Source organism: Phaenicophaeus curvirostris, chromosome 3, assembly GCF_032191515.1.
Source record: "Phaenicophaeus curvirostris isolate KB17595 chromosome 3, BPBGC_Pcur_1.0, whole genome shotgun sequence".
NCBI lineage: Eukaryota > Metazoa > Chordata > Aves > Cuculiformes > Cuculidae > Phaenicophaeus > Phaenicophaeus curvirostris.
This window is the reverse complement of record NC_091394.1, coordinates 39725505-39748849: the sequence shown is the minus strand read 5'-3', so window position 1 is coordinate 39748849 and position 23345 is coordinate 39725505. Positions and strand designations below refer to the sequence as shown.

Here is a 23345-nt window from a genome sequence, read left to right as displayed (position 1 = left end):
CAGATACCTCAGTACCCTAACATTAATGAGATTAATCTGCTTTATGAAGATAAATGGTTAAGATGTTTTTTAGATAAAAGGGTACAGGCGGAATGTATGATGAAACTCTGAAGAGCAAAAATACATGTTCCACCACATGTACAGCAGGAGGATATGATAAATTTCAATTTCACATTGTAAGGAAAACCGTGCTGATTCAAGAGCAGAAGTGGAAAGTAAAACCACTCTGGGTATTAGGGGCTGTGCGTCAGCATGCACACTCAGGTGCCACACAGGCTAATGCAGGCTGCATAGGCATGTGGCAGTCTATGGGACAGCCCTCCTGCACCTTGCCCCAGCAGTAACTTCTGCTTCAGCCTGAGGCAGGAGTGATTTTGAAGAACAGAGTCTACAATGTAAGACTTTTGGCAATTTGTTCCTGCTTCAAAGTAGTTTAATACTTAGTGCAACTCTGTTCCTAGTGAGGATTTTCCTGTTTTTCAAGTAACTGCTTAAAATCAGGTGTTCCAGGGCATATTTTAACTTGTATAGATGACAGTGCAGTGTTGTATGTGATTAGTTGTTGACTTGTGGATTAACTGAAGAGAAGACAGTAAGTGTATTGTGCACAGTACAAGTAGGTGACTATTGAAATGACGCAGCAGCACAAATATGCTCCCATATCCACTGTCCACACATTTCTTGCTTCTTCATACACAGAACTGCAGTAGGCAAGGCTGCATTAGGAGGCTGTTTGGGATCTTAGCAGCAAGTAGTCCCGGGTGGAGCTGAGAAGAGAAGGAAACTGTACAAGCCAGGAGCCAAAAGGCAGTAATGAAGGAGCTGTGGGGAGACGCTGCAGCCCGTGGAGCTTTATACTATCACAGGTTACTGTGATAGTGATATTAAAGAAACTGGAAATAAATAAGCAATTCATAAACAAGCACTTCATAGAAGTGTATGAGACATCTGCAAAATGGTGGAGTTGAAAGGTTGATAAGGCAGTTCAGACTCTGCTCTCGAGCTAGATGTGGGTTACTCCCTTTCAGGTGTGTGGTCTATGCTTCAGGTGATGGGAATGGTTTCATGCTTTTTGACATTTTACCTTTTCTTCTTTTTTTGTCTTCCTCCTGGCATATTACACTGCTTTCTCATAAATGGTGTCACTAGTAAAGCAATAACCAGCTATCTCAGCAGGGCTGTTTTCCTTTTGCTACCATAGTACATACTTACCTTGGATTACCATGCTTTCTTCTGCATTAGATGTTTTCCTCTCTGTCTGAGCTTCAGCTGAACAGTCTGTTCATTTTAAAAACACTATCAAAATCAAGAGAGAAGAAAAAACTTATCCACTTGCAAGCTCACTTTCACATGGGAATTTGTTCTCTCTTTCTTCCAATCCTGTGACTTTATTTTCATCTTTGTTGAGCCTCTGCAGACTTTGTGTCACTTCCAGAGTCCAAGAAAGTGGATTACACTAAATAAGAAAAGACTCTTAGAGGCTTTTGGTGTGAGTATCCCTTTTAACAAATTTAATCTGTTTAATTAAGAAAAAAAGAATCTTCCAAACCAGCATGCCTTTAGTAGCAGCACAAAACCCCCAGGTGCTCAAACAAAAAGGAAATAGCAAATCCAGTAATTAAAAGTATAAAATGTTAACAGAAAGGGTACTTTTGAAGAAATACGTGTGTGCTATATGCACAAGTGTTGAATACATTCCCTTAGAAGTATCTAGTAAGGAAATAAGATAGCCATTTGCATTTTACTCTTGCACATGGGTTTCTTAATATAATATATGTATCTTTTCGTATGCTGAACCATTGCTTTGCCTCTGCCTCAGCCTGCCCAAGGTTTATGACTATCGACTCTTTAATGTGTACTCCATGGAGTATTATTACTTACTTAAAGCGCAATACTGCATGACCTTGTTTTTTCTGTTAATTGTATTTTTCCCTTGTAGGAAAGTAAGTTTACTCATTCTGAATTGTGCCAAACCACATAATCTGGGAAGGAATATTGTGGCTCTGCTTGGAAAGTACTAATTGGGCTTCAGCCATCACTGGGAAGCTGTATAGTCTTTTATTATTTTAACTGGCCAAATGCCCTTTGTTACCACATTAACGGTCTCCCTATGGTGCCTGTAACTTTGATATTATTTTCACTTTTATGCTAAATTTGACCAGATGAAAGACACAAACCCTCCAATTTTGAAATAAAAAAATAGTATGTTTTGTTAATCCTGCGTTTCAGAGGGAAAGCCTGTGAAAATGATAACCTGTGTCTGCTGTCCAAAGTTTTTGTTCAGTAAACCAATCCTGCCAGCTGTTCCCATTGGCAAGAGGAAAGATAATATTCTGTTATCTTTAATATCTCCATCTTAAAGGAGAAGTTTTGCTTGGGTCATCATTTAAATCATACATGTTAACATCAGTCTGGCAAACGATACTGCACTTTACTATAGAGACCTCAGTCTGGATGGTATCACTGCAATGTTGCAATAAACCTTTTTTAGAGTATTAAACACAATTTAAGTCACTTACTGACTATGCAGGTGCTCTGGACCGTGCTACTTAGGAACAACTTTGAAAGTCCTAAGGAAAACATTGAAGCAGATATATAGGTGCATTTTAGTCTGATGTCACTGGGAGATAAAGACACAAAATACCTCAAAAGACTCGGCTCTCAGTCATGTGCCTTTTGTCCTTGTCCACAGGATAGACTGGACAAAGATTAGCAAATGGTAACTTAGGTCCAGTCCTTAGCAAATGAGGAATGATGGCCTCTGGCAGGAAACAAAAACACTAGCATTCCAAAGAGAAAAAAAGCAGCCACCTAAAGCTCTAAGCTTAGCCAGATACATTTCCTGCACTGAGAATATCTGATTTAAAATGTGTACAGGGTATGTTTTCTCTCCAGTTCCAGCTTTGACTGTAAGCTTTAATTTCTGCTGAAACAGAAAGGGTGTTCTCATCATGTTTAAGAACATTTAAGAACATCTTTCTCAGTTTCCAGGTAACTTGAAGTCTGAGGGAATTACAGACGTGTTGGATCCCATACCTTGGCAGAGGATTATTTCTGCATGTATTCCAGGATGGGTCAGCATCAAAGAATTACAAGTTCAAAAAAGAATTTTACTTGATTTCTTTCTTGATTTCTTTACTAAGATTTCTTAAAGTCTTTAAGGAGCAAGACAAGCAAATTTATCAGGATAAAGCCAGGCTTCTAGTCTTTGCTTCTCTAGACATAAAGGCTCTTGCTAAACTGGAGCATGGGAGAAGAGAAGGAAGTCTTTTAAAACAAGAATTTCACTCATTTGTACATTATTGTGATTGTACTAGTGTTTCAAATGCTCTGAGGTTGATGGCACTTGTGACTTTCCCATTATGTTTCATAAAGGGGACAGTATAGCCTTGCACTGCCCCAAGACAGAACTGAGCCTGTTCACCTGTTAAAGCTGTCTTAGACAATTCAGTGAACACAGTAGTGGCTCCTTTACGTACTTGACTGTACTTGATAGTGCAGCACACATTCCAAGGAAAATGAGGATAGTGTGATTTGCCTGCTTACTGCTGTTGTAATGCTTAATGTAAAGGCTGATGATGAAATAGATTGTGCATTTTGTTAGCAGGCCCCCAGCCAAACAACCACACTATTATCATAATTATACATTTCCCCTGGCATATCCAATATGTGTATTCAGAAAAAAAGAAGTATTTTTTTTAAGTTTTAACTTCCTTCAGAAGCTTATAATAATTCACTGCCTTTTCCTTCCCTTTAGCTCTCATTGCTGCAGATACAGCTACAAGTACATATCTTTTAGCTGAAGCTGTCTTGCCTACTGAACTGCCAGAGACTTTCAGGGCAGATTTCAGGTAATGTAAGTCCATTAATCAAGTGAAAAAGCATTAGGGAATTATATTTTAAGAAGACAAATGCATTTTTGTAGCACTTTCACAAGTTACTTCCTTGAGTTTGGCTTTTTGCAGTTAGCATGCCTCATGTAACATCCTGCCCAGTTCCCATATGTCTCTAGGTTATTATTAATGTGTACTGCAATTTCAGGAAGGAGTTCTGGATGGTACTTGTCCCAGAGAATTTGGTCAGAGGGAAACTGTAAACCCTGGCCTCCCTGAAAGGCAGGTGTTCCCATGCTTTTGTTCCAAAATACTGCAGTGGGTGGCTGAGAATCCCATGCGATGTCAGCCTATGCAGCTCACAGAACAGCAGCTGCAGGGCATTGCCAGATGATGCTCTAGTCTCTGCCCTGCAGGTTAAGTTACTGACATTTGCCAGCTGCTAGTTGTGTGAAAGAACTTGAACACCCTCCTCTTACCTTAGAATAGACAAATATTGTAAATTGTAACAATTATACCAATAAACAGAGGTAATGCATTAACAGGAAAAGTAACATCTTCATTTTAAAACTTTCTTCAGAACAACTTGCAAAACACAGACAGTCATGTCATCTTAAATAAAAGGAAAAATAATTGAGGAAAACCCCATCCACAGCCATAATATTTGAAGCAGGCCAGAAAAGATATCTGACCTGTCATTTGAGTCTTTCTGTATCAAACAGCCATGTTAACAGCAACTGTAATGAAATTAGACTTATTATGCATACATGAGCAACAACAAAAAAAACCCCAAACTAGAATTCCACTACAGTAGTGATGAAGTTTAAGAAAAAGAAAGTGGAAGCTTGAAAAATACACATGAAAAATGACTATACCAAGAGGAAGATACTGCCCAGCAGCTTGAAATTTTAGAGTAAATACTTTAGAAAAAGCTGCCATGGATAACTGAGGAAGTTATGATTACATCCCTCAAGAAGTTGAAGGTGGAAATTGGACATAAAACACAAACACATTATATGCCCAAGGAGACATTGATGGTCACCAAAAACCTTTAGTTAATCCTCTTCTGTAGCAAGCAGAACACCTGTAAAAATGTTAGCAGGAACAGGAGCTTGCTAAGATGTAAAAGGATCACACAGGAGAGAAGTCCATGGCAGTGGATTGTACGAATTCTTTGCATCCCTGCTTTCTATAAACTCTCAAGTTCCTTTGTTGGAAGCCTTCTTTATATAGCATTGATTGGAGAGATCACTGCAAACTATGAAACAGTAAGTTTCTAAAAAACAGAGAAGCTAAATAGTAAAAATTTCAAACAATAACCAAAACTAGGATTAGTGTACATGGAAAAGGGAAGATAAAGAAGAGAGCTCTCTGAAATCATGAGTAACAATGACAGAACAAATAGGGCATGGAAGTTTTTGTATCATGAGAGGCAGTAAAAACGGGATGCATTGAATTGTTAGTTGATTCAAAACAAATAAAACCAGAAGTATTTCTTCATATTGCCTGTTGGAAACTTTTAATTTTCTTGCCACAAAATGTGATTTACAGAATTTGATGTAAGTTAAAGATCTCTTGGACAGACACATCCGTCAGGACCTACTAAACAGAAAGACTCTTACCTCTGACATTGGACACTAGAAGCTGGGAATATAAGGCAGGTTGCTATCACTACATGACTGTCATTTTGTATTAATCTTTACTAATCATCCTCCTCTTTGCACCACTTTTCATCACTTTTGAAGCCAGGATACTGGGCTAGGTGGATCTTTTTTGTCCTGAGCTGGGACAGCCCTTCTTATATCCTGCTTTTAAGTAGCCCATGCAGTTTATGAAGAGCTTTCTGTGTGATTCATTCCCAAACAACAGTCAGATAAAGGACTCTAGGCAGAATTAAGACTGAAAATACCAGGAAGAGGTAATTAAGACAGCAGGATTAGCAAGTAATACAAATTAAAGATAAAGCAGAATTAAACTTGCATATAGTTTTTAACTCTTAAATTAAAATGTGGCATCACACATATGATGATGGAAAATAATTCTTCATCCCTGTAAAAGACAAAAATACTCTCTTCCTCCCAGCAGGTGAAATGACAAGAAAATTACCATGTGTCCTTAAACTGAAAGCAGCTTAATTCTCAGATCAAATCTATATCAACACAATTGAAAAAAAAAAAGATACCTCTGCAAGTAGATGAATAAGTATACATAGAAAATGAAGAATATATGAGCATTCAGAAGTGCAAAAATCATAGAAACTTAGAATTATCTTTTTTTTTTACCAGCTGAGGTAATCCCATAGCTATATAACCCATAAAAAATGTTCTTTGTCATCTCAGTCCTCTGTCATGAAAAATGACTGAATATAAAATGTTCATATTCAATAAGTGAAATCTTCACATGGTACAAATTGCCCAGGGTTCACTGACTTCCACAGAACTATGACAAGTCACAGCAGCTGAGAATCTGCCCAGCACGTGCCATGTTGGCTGACACAGCAAAGTTGTACATCCAACCTTGACAAAACTGAAGTTTTCAGTGAGCTCATTTCACATGAGACTGTTAAGTGACCCTTTACTGAGATTCTCGTACACCAACCTCTACAGGCAGAAGGGAAGGTGAAAAGGGAAGCAATGGTATAGAGCTTGCAGTTTTCCTTTCTTGCAGCCCTTTGCTCAAAGGGGCCTCCTAAGACCTCCATAATAAAGCAATAAAGTAAGCCAATGCATCTGTGGGTTCTGTAGCCTTTGTCAGCCCCCTCCTTAGTGAAATGCTGGAAGACTTATTCACAGTTAAACACTAATGTTTTCTAAATTGACTGTCATCATAAAATTATCTCAGCTGACAGCAAAGATAGGACTGAGCTGCTGCTCAGTGTCTTTCCCTCTCAGTCACCTTCAGAGGTTCTTCCACCTGAGAGACTGCGATAGGATGTTCTCATGAGATCCATAATTTTCCTCAAAGTGACCAGAAATTAAGCCCATTGCAATTTTAAAGCCCCCTAAGAAACTCATCCTTTAATTATCATTCCCAGTCTATCCAAGAATTTGCTATTTCTGTATGAATTCCTTGGCCAAATTCAGTGATCCTGTTAATCTTAACCCTCATATTTATTTTTCTTTCAACTCCCACTAGCAAAAATTCTCATAGAGCTTTCTGAAGAAGGACAGAAATCTTCTGTTCCCTTTTTCCCGAACATTCAAGAGAATATCCCTGATGATACGTGCTGGTTCTACATTTCTTCCCAGTGAAACATCTGAGACTTAAATAATTGGTTTCCAATTGTCCACCTACATTTTCCATCACTCTAATTTCTAGGTCACATAATTGCATAAAATAATTTCAATTTTAAAATTTATAGTAAACGTTTTGCTTTGAAATAAAATGTAATTTTTTTTGTATTTTCAACCACTGAAGAAGAATTGTAGTAATTTAACAGACATCATAACTTGTAGTTAACAGTACTTTTTTTCAGAATGTACAGCTTGAGAGAATTTTTCCATCACAATGCAATTCCCCAATGAACCTAGTTAATATGCAAGGTTGCCTTCTGTGTAACCTTGAAAAAAATACAAAAAGTATTTCAGTGTTTTGTGCCGGTTGTAAACATGCAAATGTTTCCTGTTGTTATAGGGAATTACTTCTGTAAGCATTTATCTATAGTATGTCTAAATTAAAAAGACCTCCTAGAAGGAAGAGTAAACATTCTGTATTCATTTAGTCATTAAATAGAGTCAGGAACAGTCACTAAAATAATAGATCCTGATTATTCATTACTATTATGCTTTGGAATAGATACCTGATAAGAATCATACCAGAACTGTAGCTGTTAATGAATTATTAAAGACTAGAGAGCAGATGTGAAGGGAAAGTAGAACAATACCTCATTTGTTTTTTTTTATGGAGATGGTTATGCAGTTCTCTTCCATTTTCTTCTGCTGAGTTTCACTTTCAGATCTCTGTGATATAATGGACTGAACTAGGACTGAAGGTGGACTCTTTACCATCTTGTGGAAAGCTCTCTTTCTTGAACAGCGAAAAAAAAAGGATCAAAACCTTGACAAAGTTTATGAACTAAAAAGAATCATAGAATCATAGAACAGTTGGGGTTGGAAGGGACCTTAAAGATCATCTAGTTCCAACCTCCCTGCCATGGGCAGGGACATCTCCCACAGACCAGACTGCCCAGGGCCCCATCCCGCCTGGTCTTGAACAACTCCAGGGATGAGGCATCCACAGCTTCTCTGGCAACCTGTGCCAGTGCCTCACCACTCTCATAGTGAAGAAATTCTTCCTTATGTCTAGTCTAAATCTGCCCCTCTCCAGTTTCTAACCATTGCTCCTAGTCTTATTGCTACAAGCCTTTGTAAACAGTCCCTCCTCAGCTTTCTTGTAGGCCCCTTTCAGGTACTGCAAGGTTGCTGTAAGGTCTCCTCAGAGCTTTCTCTTCTCCAGGCTGAACAGCCTCAACTCTCTCAAATCGTCCTTGTACGAAACAGTATTATAATAATAATAGTGTCAAAAATGTCAAAGGAAATATTTTATTTAGGTGATTTTAAATCATTTGGATTGTACTAGAATTAGCTTGTGTTTTGTAACTAAAAGCCATTTTACAGAAAATCAAAATCTTCAGTTTGAAGTGTCAAAACCATGTTTTATCAGATTTAATTTTTCAAAGCTTTGAAAATCTGACTTGACCTATTTCCTACAAGGTTTTGGCTTAGACAAATAGGTGCATTTTTGGATGAAACTCATTTGGTCAAAAAATTCCAAGCTAGCTTTGCTGTCCATGGTAGTCCACGCAAATATCACAGAAAACTTCTGGTATATGCAATGGCTTAATCAGCTGGAACTCAAATAACATGCAGACACATATCTAACTGATCCCCAGATGACAAGGAAATCTGTGTCCTATATGCTGTTTAAAAAGAGAGGTCTTAAAATTTAATTAGACAGGAGAAAGAAACAAAGCTTGCTTTTTAAAAAAAAAGTATTTCCATTTTTTTTCCCATTTAAAATATCTATTTAAACCACATATATTCACCTAATCCACTGATTGCTCCACAACTGCTTGCAGGCTTTGTCATGTACTATCTGAATTCACCTAGAATTTTGTTTTATTGGCATCCCAAGAATTCAGGTCACAGAGAAACCCACTTGAGGATCCAAGCAATGAGTAAATCCATCAAGGATGAACACACATGCTTGCCTGCATGGAAAATTAGTGTGCAGTCATTCACAGTATAAATGTATACTTCATCATATCAGTGTCTTTCAGTCTATAGCAGTCTGCAGGCTCCTAGTTTTCTTTTTCACCCCAGTGGAAGTGCAGTTTTATGCAGCAAATCAAAGCTCCCTGTCTCTTCCTAGGTATACTTTCACAGACCTCTTATAAAAAGCTCACAGACCTTCAGGATCCATGGACTACATGTGAAAGCAATACCAGCAACAGCACTCTACAGTTCACAAAGACTCTGAAATACCTTTATACCTCTTTCAAAAAATCCACATTTTTCCAGTTCATCTAATTTCTAGTTACAGATGTGTGTTTGTAAGTGACTTGTCCAGGTGGTGACAGGAGATTGATGGAGTATCATTAGAAAGATGATTGATTATATAGTCCCATAGTCCTGTGTTTTATGGTTCTAAATCAAGAGATTTTACTCAACCAGTCTAAGAAAGATTCTCTCCCACTCAGTAAAGATTTGTGCTTCTGGTACAAAATAGAAATGTTACTATATTTCTTGGGCATAATGAAGTGCTCATGGCATCAGCAGAGACATTGACTTTATACAGAAGCTTTATTAAGACTCAGTTACCTTTTAAAGTGTTAGGAAACCAAGCATAGAGCTTGAAGTGCTCTGCCTCAGTGGGTTTATTAAACCCTACAATGGCAGTTCAAGCTGTCTGCCTTCTGCTAGGGTGTGGAGGGGATGTCCGCCCTCAGCTGCTCCCACTGCTTTTCTGATGAAAGAGTGTGGACAAACACAGTTGGGTCTCCTTATGACACCCACACATAAAAAGCAAGAGGAAAGCTAAGTGCCTGGAAAAGACCATATCCCCGGCTGCAGGGTAAAGACAGCTAGTTGTCCTCTAGTAAATTTAGCCGTAGTCATCCCTGTGTTGTGAGAGCTGCTTCAGGTTAAAAATAACCAGAGCTTTTCTGCAGGCTTTTTTTGCAGGTGTGGAATGGCAGGGTTTATATCCAGGTTGTGGCAATGCCCCCTAAACAATTTTACTAGAATAACTGAAGGAGGGCATAGGCTGGGAATGAGCAGCTGGGGGCTGTTAAGATGGCATTGTCAGTGAATGGAATTTCTTCCCCGAATTTGCTCTGTAACAGAGCTTGAGTGTTCAGATAATCAGCTGTGACATCTGAGGTATGGGAGTGGTACAATGCAGATGGGCCAATACCTGTTGAAGATGCTCTAGTTCAAGTCAGTGGAAAGGACACCTGTCTGTGGTCTCAGGCTGGGTGTCTCAGTGACCCCACTGCAGCTGGGCAGCAAGACCTCTTCTGTGTATTTATGAGGGCACATTTTTAAGAAACTCCTAGGAATATTTTGAATGAATTTTTTCAAGGCAGCCCAAAAACCTCCTGCTGTCAGATGTGCAGAATATCAGGTCCTTGTTACAACACACAGAGGTACCACAGCAAAACAGTTGCAAAAATATTTTTAAGATGCCAAAATCAGCAACATTTTCCCTTATCCTTGTTCAACAAAATAATTTTATCTGAAACTTTTCACTCTGAGGTATACATTAGCTTTGGAGATTTTGTCCCCCAGAATGAAAATTTAGCCCAGTTAATGGCACCTGATAGTTGAAGACAAATGCTGGACACCTGTAGCTACGTTATACTTTAGTCTAAGAAGTTACCATGTCTATCCTTTCCTCTTATATCAAACCCCAGACCACCATATTTTTCTCAATAACGTTCAGGCCAGTGTACAACACTAGAAGCATATAGAAATGAGTAATATGAAAGGACTGAATAAAAGGCATTTAAAAAATAAAACAGGAATAAATCATTACTTAAGAATAATTGGCTTTTTTTGCTTGGCTTTAGACATCTACTCATAGACATTGCAAACATTCTGCTTTGTGTCTCGGTTTAATAGCAACAACTTTGTACGGATGCCTTCTTCCTCATTGTTTTCACTTGGTTTCTAGGGCAAACAAATCAATTTTTTCAGCCCTTTAATAAATTAAAGCTGTTACAGAGTTAGAAGTACATAACTGTGTAGTACAGAAACTTAAATCCAGCAAGCCTCGGAATGTATCAGAGGTCACTATATGCACAGTATCAAACTTTCACTTCCTTCCCCTGTGGTAATCCCTAGGACATATCCACGCAGTGACTGAGTAGAATGCAAGGCAAAACTTGACCTGAAAAACATAGAGCTATCCCTTCTTTTCCTCCCCTATCCCTGTCATCTGCTAACATTTGCAGACAGCAACTAGCGTACTGAATCTGAACTGTTTATTTTGCTGGGAATGCCATCTGTGTGATGGCAGCTGGGGTGGGAGAGAAGGTACATAGATGAATGAACAGCAATAAATATAGACAGTAGACAGAATTAGGAGATGTTCCGCTGATTTCCACTGTTCTGGATCTTTGCATGCTTTCATTAAGAGTATACAGCTCTTCTTAAAATGGTGTTTGAATATCTGGATTATTTAGCAAGACAGTAAATTCAGAACATTTGAACAGAGACCTCAAACAAGCCAGTTTGGGCAAAATGCTGACACTACTGAAAATGCAGAAATCATTTATGGTTGTATTCCATTTTTAGCATATTACAGTATACTGGAACTAGCACAGGTGAAAAAAGAAGATGAGAGTAAGTACTGTCAGAAGGAATATGTCATGAATCATCCAAAATGAAAAATCAGTGACAATCTGGAGAGAACATTTCTTGTAGACCAAAGATAAAATCAATGTCCAGATCACTGACAACTGAACCTGAATTCTTCCAAGGAATCATTGGCATAACATTTTAATTTCCCATTGCTACTCAAAAGGACCACTTACATTTGAATATCCCTTTTCATTGTATTTTTTCGCTGTATTACAGAAAGGATAATTCAGTAATTAAAACCCCCATCTTAATGTATTCATTTCTGTAAATAAGGTAACATCACAGGAAATTTTATAGATTAAAATTTTGCTCATATCTCTTCACTAGCAGCTTGCTAATTACATGCTGTCCACCCAGAACCACAGAAGTCTGGGGTGAGAAGGGACCTCTGGAGACTGACACGTCCAACCCTCTTCTCAAAGCAGGGTCCACAATGGAGCAGGTTATCCAGGACAATGTCCAGGAATTATCTCCAAAGACTTAGACTCCACAGCCTCTGTGGGAAACCTGTTACAGTTTTTGACCAACTTCACAGGAAAAAAACCCTTCTAAGTGGAATTTCCTTTGTTTCAGTTTGTGCCCATTGTCTGTTATTCCTTCCCTGGATCATAGTGAGAAGACCCTGTCTCTATCTTCTCTGCTCCCTCCTACGTGGTATTTATACACATGGACGAGACCCCCTTAAGACTTCTCTTCGCAAGGATAATATATTAATAAATATTAGTAAAACATGAATCAAATATTTAAAAGTACATGTTTACTTACTTTGGAAGCACTTCAGATGTATCTTCCCTGATTCCATGATTCCCACATTGGATATAGCTCTCAAGAAACTTTTTAGGCAACTGCCTTTGTTGTTAGAAGTTTCATCTCCTGCAGCAGGATTCCTTACTTCAGTAATGTACCTAGGTAAATCATTTAGTAAGACATTCTTCTCTTCCCCCAAGTGTTTAATTAGAATAGACACATTTCAACCTTTTTTATCTCTCTCTTGGGGTTTTTCTAAAGTTCATGAAATTTAAGAGCAATCAATAACAAGAAGTGATCTCAGTGCTTGGGCAAGTCTACAGCTGCAATACACCTGAAGGAACTACACCACACAAGCCTTTTAATGCACTTTAATTTATGGAAGTTGCATTCAAATTCCTTACTTGATTTACCTTAACTTTCTTGGCTCTCCTTACTTAGAAGTGTCTGGAAATAAAGTTTTCTTGTTCAGTGGTGCAGTTGTCCATGTGCAAGACTTAAAGAGAAAGAAAGGACATCAAATTGGTAAACAAATTTAGGCCATGTTGGTCCACTTTAATAAAATCTATGTACTCAGAAGAGTAAAACCACTACACATCAGTTACAGTAAGCTCATCACTCAAACTTCTCTTCGGATTTCCTAAAAGGTAGTTCTGTGTTGCAAGTAATATCTACCCATAGTGCAAGATTAGACTTTCTCTGCCATTATAATGCATAGACATCTCATATTTTCATTTAAGCATTAAATCATTCAAATGTAATATGATAACCCATGCTGATAAACAGGTTTCTCAAAAGAGAGCATAAAGTGCATATTACCAGTAGAACATATCTAAGCTGGGTGTGGAAAACCATATAGTAGCTGCCCCTACTAGGCTGCAGTTCCATGTCCCCCTTCAGGTGACTTTAACTACTAGGTGACCAGCCAGCTCCCTCCTCTCTACTGACAGAGTTGTCTGATCTTCATCTTTGCACCACCTTTGACATTCAGTATTGAGACATTTCTGCACGGTCACCCACCGGAAAACCACAAGGTCTCTCTCTGCTGGGTCAGATTCCTGCTGGCTTAGCACACTGAAACACTTCAGTGACCAGAGTCAGTCAGCTCTGAGCCAAGCCACAGTGTCAAGATTTGACCATCTCTGCACTCTGGATGACACCCCTGGAAAACTCCAGGGGTATTGGGAAAGCAAGGAGGAATTGCCTTCATTCAAATATGGGTGTCAAATGCCCAGACAGCGAGCTGAAACAAGAGGATGATGAGCTAATTGTAAACATCAGTCAGTTTATAAACACTCTGCAATGTTAGAGTAATTCCAAATGATCTGTTCATTTGGAATATAAGCCACAGGTAGATTTTGACATAAGTTTTGGAGGCCCACTTCTGACAGCAATTCCAGAATATCCTAAATATATACTATTATGCATAATTCTCCTTTATAGTGTTCATGATGGATGAGTCAACAAAGATGAGCTAACATACATTAAGAATAACCAACACTGCTATTCTTCCTTGGGAGACAGATTACAGCCATTCACCTAATTCCTCTGGACTCAATTTTGGCCTTATTTGAGCAGTTCTTTTTGTTCTTATGTTTTACTTTAAAATCTTCTAATTTTATTGATAACTTCTTAGAATTTTTCACGAGGAAGTGACTGGAGCCATGGGTCATCTGCCATAAAAAGAAAAGACTTTCTCCACCAACCGTAGTGAGTTGTTCACAGAAGAGTAAGTACAGCACAGGCAAATTTTGAAGATAAACTTAAAAACATTGAATCACACCGGTTTGCACAAATTTTTACAGAAATTCTTAAGGTCTCTAGTAAGCCTCTGGATTCCATTTAAATAAAATTAACCTTTACAAATACCAACTGTGTTCTTAGTCTTATAATTTTTCAGATATCTTGAAATTTAAGTCCTCCCCCACTGAAAAGTTCAAATGCATTTATAAAAATTTAAAGATTATTTTTCTGTTTAAAGTTATGTAAGAAAATGAAGACGATGCATGACTCGTGATGTGTAACTAAGGGAGAACCATTTATGTGAACTGGTTTTTATCCTTCAACAGTGCATACATTTCATATACTCTCAATAATGAAAATGGTGTCAACGCAATGCATGAGGGTAACGTTTTGATAATCCAAGGCCATTTTACATCATATCAGAGATCTTCAGCAGGTGCTTACACAAACTCCACAGTCGCCTTCAATACTGCGATTTCAAATTTGCAGCAGAGGACCTATGATGAAGCAAGAGTACTATGTGCACCCTAGTTTTCTTGAACACTTTTCTGACACAAAAGCTTTGGTCTTCAGCAAACACTTCCATGTTGTTTGTAGGTTTTTTTTTTTTGTTAAAGTGACAGATACTATGCATCTTTTCTGTTCTGAAAGAATTATTTGCCAATTCAGAAATGGAACAATGATCAAGCTGAGCAGCTAGTTTATTAAATGAGCAGATTTGGTAAGAATGCAAGTTGCTGAAATGGCCACAGAATTTTCTGTGGAGGTCCCAAAGGACATTGGAAGTGCCTTCTCCTCTGGAAGAACCTCTGGTAGATGCTTCAGTTTCCACCTCAGCCATCTGAAGCTACTTACTTCTAATTAAAATGCTGTATGTGGTGGTTAACTGGGAAAATAATAAACCTAAAAAGAGGCAAATTGCAATTTTAATTCTGAAGAATGAGCCTACTTCTGAACATCTTAGAGGAGCAGTATAGCACTGCTTCTTACACAGCATTCCCTCCTCACCAGAATTCTCTATGCTGAATAAATAAATAAATTCTCCATGCTGAATAAATAAATCAGCATTCATTTTGTGCTGTAGACAGAGATAAAAAGAACTCCAACAAACAACAAACTAACCAACAAAAACAAAACACAAAGCAGCAGCCATTCTTGCCATCCAAAAGATCTTGCTGACATTATAGTTTTCCTGGAAGAAAATCTGCAATAGATCAGGATTTCCATAATATTTTTGGATTCCTGGGAAAGAAGGAGAAAAGTTGTTGTGTTTCTTATGATTATATGTACCCCAGAGAAAGAGTGCTGATTTCCTAGACTGTTCCTCAAATGCAGGAGGATATTACCTCCTATGCAATTTTCCACTACTCAGTGAGCCTTGATAAACAGGTATACCAGAAACCAGTTTATACTAGAAATTAGTTCCAAGCTGAATTTACCAATTCATCAGAGGGGCTGCAGTTTATCGGAAAAAAAAAAAAGCACATAAATATGTTGAAAAAGAGAAGATGGCAATATGAACAACAACAGTGAAAAAAACCCAACAGTGAAACATAAATTCTGTGGTTCAAATGAGTTTCTCTGTTGTTCTCCTGGAAAAACATTAATTAAACCTGGGCAGAAATTCCTTTGTTTTGCCTGCTTGATGTCTTCTGAAGTTTTCCCTCAGCACTGGAATGCAGTCCTCCAAGAGGCAGTAAGAGCCTGAGTTAGGTGTGATGAACATTACCTGGAGGAACCTTCCTCTTCACACTCTGCTGAAAATTAGGACACTGCCTGGCTAAGTGAAGTATTTTACCTTAGGTAGTTCACATTAAAAAGATTTGTTAGCATTTTAAAAAGGAAGATAGCAGAGAATAATTATTACCTGAGAATTATTACCTGAGAAATATCGATGCCTAAGAAGAATTATTACAGACTCCTGGAAATTCAAATGCTTGTCTTTACACAGATTCATTCATGCAAATGCAGAACCTGACACAGAAATTTTATCCAGGTGAGCAATATGCCTTTGACTTCAATGGCATTCTACTATATATGAACAAAGCAATCAAGTCAGGTTTTGCACATGCACAGTAGACTCCATTTGACTGCAAGTTGTAAAAACTCCTAAATCATGCCAATTTGTCCAGATGAGATTTCAAATCTCCTTTTTAATATTCAGCTTCAGTAATACAGAAAGCAACACTGTGAGATACTCCATAACCAGTCTACGACAATTGCTTACATTTTGATTAGAAAATTCTCATGAATACTATTTCACATGGGTGTTGTCACTTGCCCTGCACTAGATACAACATCTCCTCTGAGCAATTAGTTACACAAACATTGAAAAATGAGTTTATGACCTGGAATGTAGTTTCAATAAACCCTTCTGAAGATATACTTGAAACACAGCCCTGGAGATTCCTCAACAGATACAAATCATTTATGCACATACAATAGCAAGCACAACCTCCAAACAAGCTAAAGACCTGTCAGGAGCAGCAGTAATTCAACATCTGCTTAAAAGGGAAGTATTTAAAAGAGACCATAACTGAGGAATGAGGCACTGATTCCTCCAACAGGGGAAAAGGTGAGTAGAACACTAATAATGTGGGCAACTTACATCATCTCTGTATTTCCTGATATGCAAAAATGTGAGGAAAGAGCACAGAAGAAGAATTGTTTGGACAACAGATGTGGAAAAATTGCACCTCAACAGTGCTTTGCTTCCTTATTTAGGAAATTAATATTTGGTCTTTTGACCCACCCACAGTATGAGCTACACCACCACATCAACTATGACCGTAATGCATTCTTTTTTTGCCTCCTCTTCTGCATAAGCCATCTGCTGACTCTCCCACTACCTTGTTTGTGGTTGGAGCAACACTGGTTCTCCAGTGGCTGAAATTGTGGTTTCAAATTGCAGCAAGTTGACACAGCAATCAGCTGCAAAGAGATGGCCCCACAGGTGTCCTCTTTCATGTTGCCATCACCTCCCTAACACCAGAGATGCTCCTTGTCTGGCCCTGGGGGGAACTGGCTCAGGGAGATGGACAGCAACAACCCAACCCTCTCCAAAGAGGTAGTTCTCAGGGTGCTGTTGGTTTAGCTAAATCAGTCATTAAACAGTAGCAAGCACAAACAACTGCTAAAAGATATCTGAGTGGGTTTTTTCACATGTGGGCTAGAAAAGAAAGGCTGCAATATTGCTGTAGGAACCAAGAGACTCAAAATACTCAGTATGGTGAGCACCATTCAGAAAACATTACATTGTCTTATTCCTTGGAGCAAAGCTTTGGATGCCTTATAAGGAAGCAGCAGAGCACTGTTGACGTGCAGCTTTCCATACCTGTTCTTCAAACAATCCTTCTTCTGTGCTCTTTTCTCACTTTTTTCCACATCAGGAAATACAGAGATGTTGTAAGTCCTCCACGTTATTAGTGTTCTACTCACCTTTTCCCCTGTTGGAGGATTCAGTGCCTCATTCCTCAGTTATGGTCTCTTTTATATTCTTTTTAAAGCAGATACTGAATTACAGCTGCTCCTGGAAGGTCTTTAGCTTGTGAACTGGCTCAGAGAGATGGACAGCAACAACCCGACCCTCCCCAAAGACGTAGTTCTCAGGGTGGTGTTTTTTTACCTAAGTTAGTCATTAAACAGTAGCAAGCATAAACAACTGCTAAAAGATATCTGAGTGCTTTTTCAAATGTGGGCTAGAAATGAAACAGGCTGCAGTATTGCTGTAGGAACCAAAAGACCCCAAATACTCAATATGGTGAGCACCACTCAGAAAACATTATATTGTCTTATTCCTTGGAGGAAAGCTTTGGGTGCCTCGTATTGAGAAAGAAATATACTCAAAAAAATAAAACATTAGGTTAGGAACTGGAAAACAAAACCAGCTAAACATAAATAAATCATGGACTCTCCTAACATAGTAAAATTCTTGAGCATTGTCATCTGTTGCTTATTACAGTTTCATTTGCATTGGAATTTTCTTTGTTTCCCTGCAACTTTTGTGTATCGAAATAATTACAGTTGTGTTACTGTATTATTTTAAATATATTCAGCAAAGTGAATAGAAGAACCTATCTCTGCATTATTCTGGCCAATATCGCATTCTATTGCATAAGAAATGGGAATTGAATCAATTTTTATGCACCACTTTCATAAGACGATAACCATAGTTCTATATTGCAATTATGGAGATAATTACAATTTCATTGGTACTGCTTAAGAATACTAAATTTACCTTGGATGAACAGTTCATTATCCAAGATGAATCCAAGCTATTTTTCTACTAAATCATATCTTGACTTTTTTTTTCTTAACTTTGACTCTTTCATAAAGGCATAAAACATTTTACAGGTAGAGTATCAAAACAGGCTAGCTAGTTAAACATCAAAATTCCTGTACAGTGATCTAAGAAAAAAAAACATCAACTTTGAAACAGCTCTGGAGGCTGAGTATAAAGATTATTAAACATAATTTTTATGTATGCAGAAAAATTGCTTTTACATGAATTCCCTTTTAAAATGTTAATATATGCATAAGAAAATTGTGTTTCTTAATCTCTGAAGAAACACTTATCACTAGGAACTGCTTAATTCTTTTCCTGTGCTTGATTTATTAGCTTATGAAATTATGCTAATAGTTTGCATGTTAATGGTTTTGGGGCTCAAATGACCTGATTTTAATAATGAAGCAATTTATGCACTAAGTGTAATCAGCATCTATGAATCCCACTTAAAAGAACATATCAGTGATTACCTATGCTAAAAACAAATGGTTGTCAGCATGGTATACACTATATGTCATGACAGGGAACTGGGATATGTTCAGCATACCCTTTAGGTTGGTCCAGTCTCACTTCAATTAACTACACTAATGCCTGCAAGTGCAGCTCTAACAACTCTTCATAGGCCCTCAGTTGCAGATTGACTTCCTCACATGGCCATCTTCTAAGGAAAAAGAGAAGAGATGGGCAGAACACAAGTCTAACCTGGAACCAGCAGGAATTGCTCCATGAGTAGAAGCCTCTGTGGCGCAGAGAGCTTGCACACTTAGATGAAGGAAGAAGCACATGCTTGGGGAAGAAGTTTTAAGTTTTACAAATTGCAAGAAAAATGACACTTTTATTGAGTATCTGACCTTCAAGGCATACAAAATATTCAACCCACTGCAACTTTTGGGAAGCCCCTGTGAAACAGATCCTTGACAAAGATTCTTTTCTAAAACATCTGTATTTACAGACCTGCTCACTCTCAGGGTGTATTTGCGTCATGCTTCCATTCCCCTGCATTGTTTACTGTGCTGGTCTCTAGGATGAGAAGAAATTCAAGACTGGGCTTTGAAAAGTGAACAGCAATGTTTTCTTTGCAGTAATGTAAGCTTGTGTTTTGATAACCTGCTGAACATCGATATTCACTTTGGTATAAAAAAATTTAAAAAATACGTTACTAGCTGCCAAAAATGATTTAACGGTTCAGTCATCCAGACAGAAACTGATGGTAGTCAGACAGGACATGAGCAAAAATGTGTAAAGTCAGTGGAAGAAAACCCATTGATTCAGCAGAGCTGCATCATTTATTCCTCAAAGAAATGCCTGGAGGCCAGAATTCCCCTCTCCTTCCACAGACCAAAGCAGAACAATAATATGTAATTAATAAATACCTTGCTGGCAGCATCTTAAGTGTATGATACAAAACTGTCTTCAAGCATCACTGAGTTTGTTGTTTGTTGAGTTGTTCATTTCATGAAGCAAAAGGCGATATGTTATGGAGTGTGGCTAATACTCTTTATTCCAGAATTCAGGCTATTAGCTTTATGCAATTTATTTCCTATCTTAAAAAGGAAAACAAGCAGATGTATGTGATATTTCAGCATTTTTTATGTTTTATCCTAGTCATAAACAGACTCTATGTAAGCCCAAAACATGTTCGGATTGTGCAAAAATAACTCAATAGGACTTGTTCAAACCCTGCTCCTTCCACAGGCCACAAAGTCTTCACTTCACTGAGTGCACACAGCATTAGGACAGGGCCTCTGAGAACCTCATTAAGGGGGCTGTGGTAGAGAAGGCAACCTAGAGGCCAGGCTACTGCCTGCACGTAGCTTCAGAGGATGTCAAAGCTGACCCTCTGCATCAGCCCTGGATAGGGGTTGGGCACAGCAATAAGAAACCTGCTGAAAACGTCCCTGCAGAGGCAGAGACAGGTATTATTCTGCAAGCTGCAAAGTCCCCAGCTCCTGAGGAGCCCAGGCTGGACTGAACTCCAAAAGTATAATAAAAGCAAACTTGATCAAAGTCAGTGTGTGTGCTTTAGATGTGTATGCCATACATGCCATTACCATAGAGCTATGACAGCTTAGTGAGCTATCACCTCTCAACAGAGTTGCTGTTATTATGTGCACACTCCTACCCTGTCCTCTCCCACAAGAGAAATTATCTTGTTCAGTCTCAGAGAAAGTCTCATCGATGAGTCCTAACTGCATGGAGCCGCCCTCTGCAGTCCTTCTCACAGGCCCAGACATCCTTGTCTTGCCAAACAGGATTTCTGGGAGTGAAAATTCTCTTCCTGTTTCCCTGTGTTGTGCCTGGAGGACATTCCCCTGGGAAGAGGGACCTGCTGTCCGTGGAGGCAGGGTCAGGAAGGCAGAAAATAAAAGGAGAAATTTCAAAGGTCAGACAGTTTTCTTGGCAAACTGTAACAGCTCAGAGGGGTAAGTATCTGTCTGCTGTTCACTTGGAAACCTGACAAGAATAACGCTGACAAACCAGGCTCACGAACACCACAAGCCCAAGCCACAAAGCCTCAAATGCTGGTGCACAATTCCCATCAGACATACAGAGAAACACCCGGATAGCCAGCATCTGTGTTTCAAAAGCAAACAGGAAAATCCCAGTATGGTCTCTCTTCCCCACTTGTGAGAATCTCAGCCTCCCTGACTGGGTTGGGATCTGGGGCCCTGTGGTTTCCCTGGCCATGAGAGGAAAGGGAGCACTGCCATAGCAGCCTTCTGGTTCCAAGCAAGGTCTGGGTCCTGGAAAGGTGGCAGCTGGGGCTGCCCATGTGCAGTGGTGCTGCCTGCCAGTAGCCTTGCCTGCCCAGCTTTGGCTCTCTTGAAACATGAGGGTGCCATCTCAGCCCCTTCTGCAGGAGCACCAATGTGTTTGTTGCTGTAAGGAGACATGTCTTGCTGTGCTGCCTTCTTCTGCCGAGAGTTTTCTGCAAGGAAATGTGAAGCTCATGTTTGCTGGGGAAAGAGTGGGAAATCTAGAGGGAAGAGCCAGGGGACCTGTAGTGCTTCCTTGTCTGCTCTGGCTTAGAAAAAGAGGCACAAGGAGAAGGTGCATAACTGTCTACTTGCTGCAGCACGGAGGGCTATCGGTCAGGTTTCATACTGGCATTTAAGGTTAAAAAAAAATTATTGTCACACAGAAGCACAGTGTTTACAAGTGGACTAACCTGTCCTGGGTATAACTCAAATGCATACAAATGCTGTAACTCCAGAAATTATTTTGGTAGAAACCATTCTTATATTTACTTATCTGCTTTAAAGCCAAACAGAAACATATCACAAACACACAAAATGCTAGATGATTTAAAGCTATCGAATTGTTCATTAGCTGGCTTACCCAACAGCAGTCTGTTAGCACAGCCATCTTAATTTCATGCTACTCTTGTTTCTTACATTGTGTCTTGATTTAATATTAGGCTTTAAATACTTCTGGTCAAGGATTTGTTTCCCCATATAGCCGTTCTATATTGCCATTCTATGTTCCAACTAATGCCTGCAGTTTCTAAAATACAATCAGCAACAATATTTATTGCTTTTTTGTGTGCCCATCGAGAAAAAGAAAGTTGCTACCAGAATAACACTCAGAACAATAACAGGATGCAAATGTGCACCCTATTCTTTCAGCTCACATGCTTTACTCCAGAATCGTGCCAGTTCATGTGGAAGTCAGTGGGAAACCTGACCAAATGAGGACTTATGATTCATGTCCCAGCCATCTTTTTGCTGGATTTATCATAGTCGATGCCCTTTTATTTGTCTCTCTTCACCTGGTAGGAATGTAAGCAGGCCAAAATGGCGAACCTGCACATTTGGTCAAAAACACTGCTCTGATTTCAAAAATAGGTGTGAAAAACACCATGTTGCAAGCAGGGAGGAGATACAATATGAGATTCAATGTATTTGTGATTTTTAGAAACAAAGAGGAGAAAAAAAGCCAAATTTCCAGTAACACCAAAGCATCTTTCTTGAGTCTCATCACTCGATATTTTAATTTTAATTCCTGGAATTGCAACAGCCCAATATTCCTCTATCAGTTTGCGCTCCCACAAAACACCCAGATTATTGCCTAGGAATGGTTAACCAGAGGCATATGGGATTTTACACATTTCTCCCTCTTTCTCTCCCCTCCTCCCTGCTTCTGAATCAAACATCTCCTGCCTCTGTCAGTGCTGGTTCACAGCTCTTTGATTCCTCTCCTCTGCCTGTGCCCTGCCTCTTAGAGCATCTTCTCTTCCCTTCCTTACCCAGCAGAGCAGCCCCAGGCCAGGGTGACCTCTCCCTTGGGATTTTTTGTCTCGTCTTCTCTGACAGTGTGGAGTGACAGCGAGCAGGCTCCACACCCCAGAGCTCCTCTAATCAAGCAGTGCTCACACAGCTCATGTGCTTGCCTGCAGGCTTCTCTCTTTAATGTGACATTGATCATCATGACACAAAATGGTCACAGATACCACTTCCTAAAATTCAGGAATGTGACAGCAAGAGACAGAATCGCTAGTCTATGGCCTGAAGACTATGTGGATTATTCAGGTCAGGATAGATCAGGATGGATATTTGTCCTACTTCCATATTCTAGCTATTAATAACCAAAAGCATGCCAGATTGCGGCTTGTTCTGTGCGACTGCACAAGGAAGCAATGCTCCCTCCCCCATGCCCCCACATACACATGCACAGACTAATATTTTGGCTAACGTTTGAAAGTCATTCACAAACCCAGCCTCTGAGCTCAGAGTCAAGTCCCAAGCAGGTGGAGGGCCCCCTTCACCAGACAAGAAAAGGAAGCCAAGGCAGGCTGTACAAAAGATGTAGGAGACCCCTGCTTGTCTACTGGCCCCAGAAACCCTAATGAATACAAGTTGCTGCTCTCTGCTGTTT

General features: G+C 39.1%; 1 long non-coding RNA gene across 1 annotated transcript; it reads left to right on the top strand.

The window, feature by feature from the left end:
- Positions 1 to 2803: 2803 nt before the first annotated feature.
- LOC138718974 (uncharacterized) lies at positions 2804 to 12152 on the top strand. The gene is made up of 3 exons (XR_011337170.1): positions 2804 to 3074; positions 3758 to 3856; positions 11640 to 12152. It is a non-coding gene; the product is annotated as an uncharacterized lncRNA (long non-coding RNA).
- Positions 12153 to 23345: the final 11193 nt, after the last annotated feature.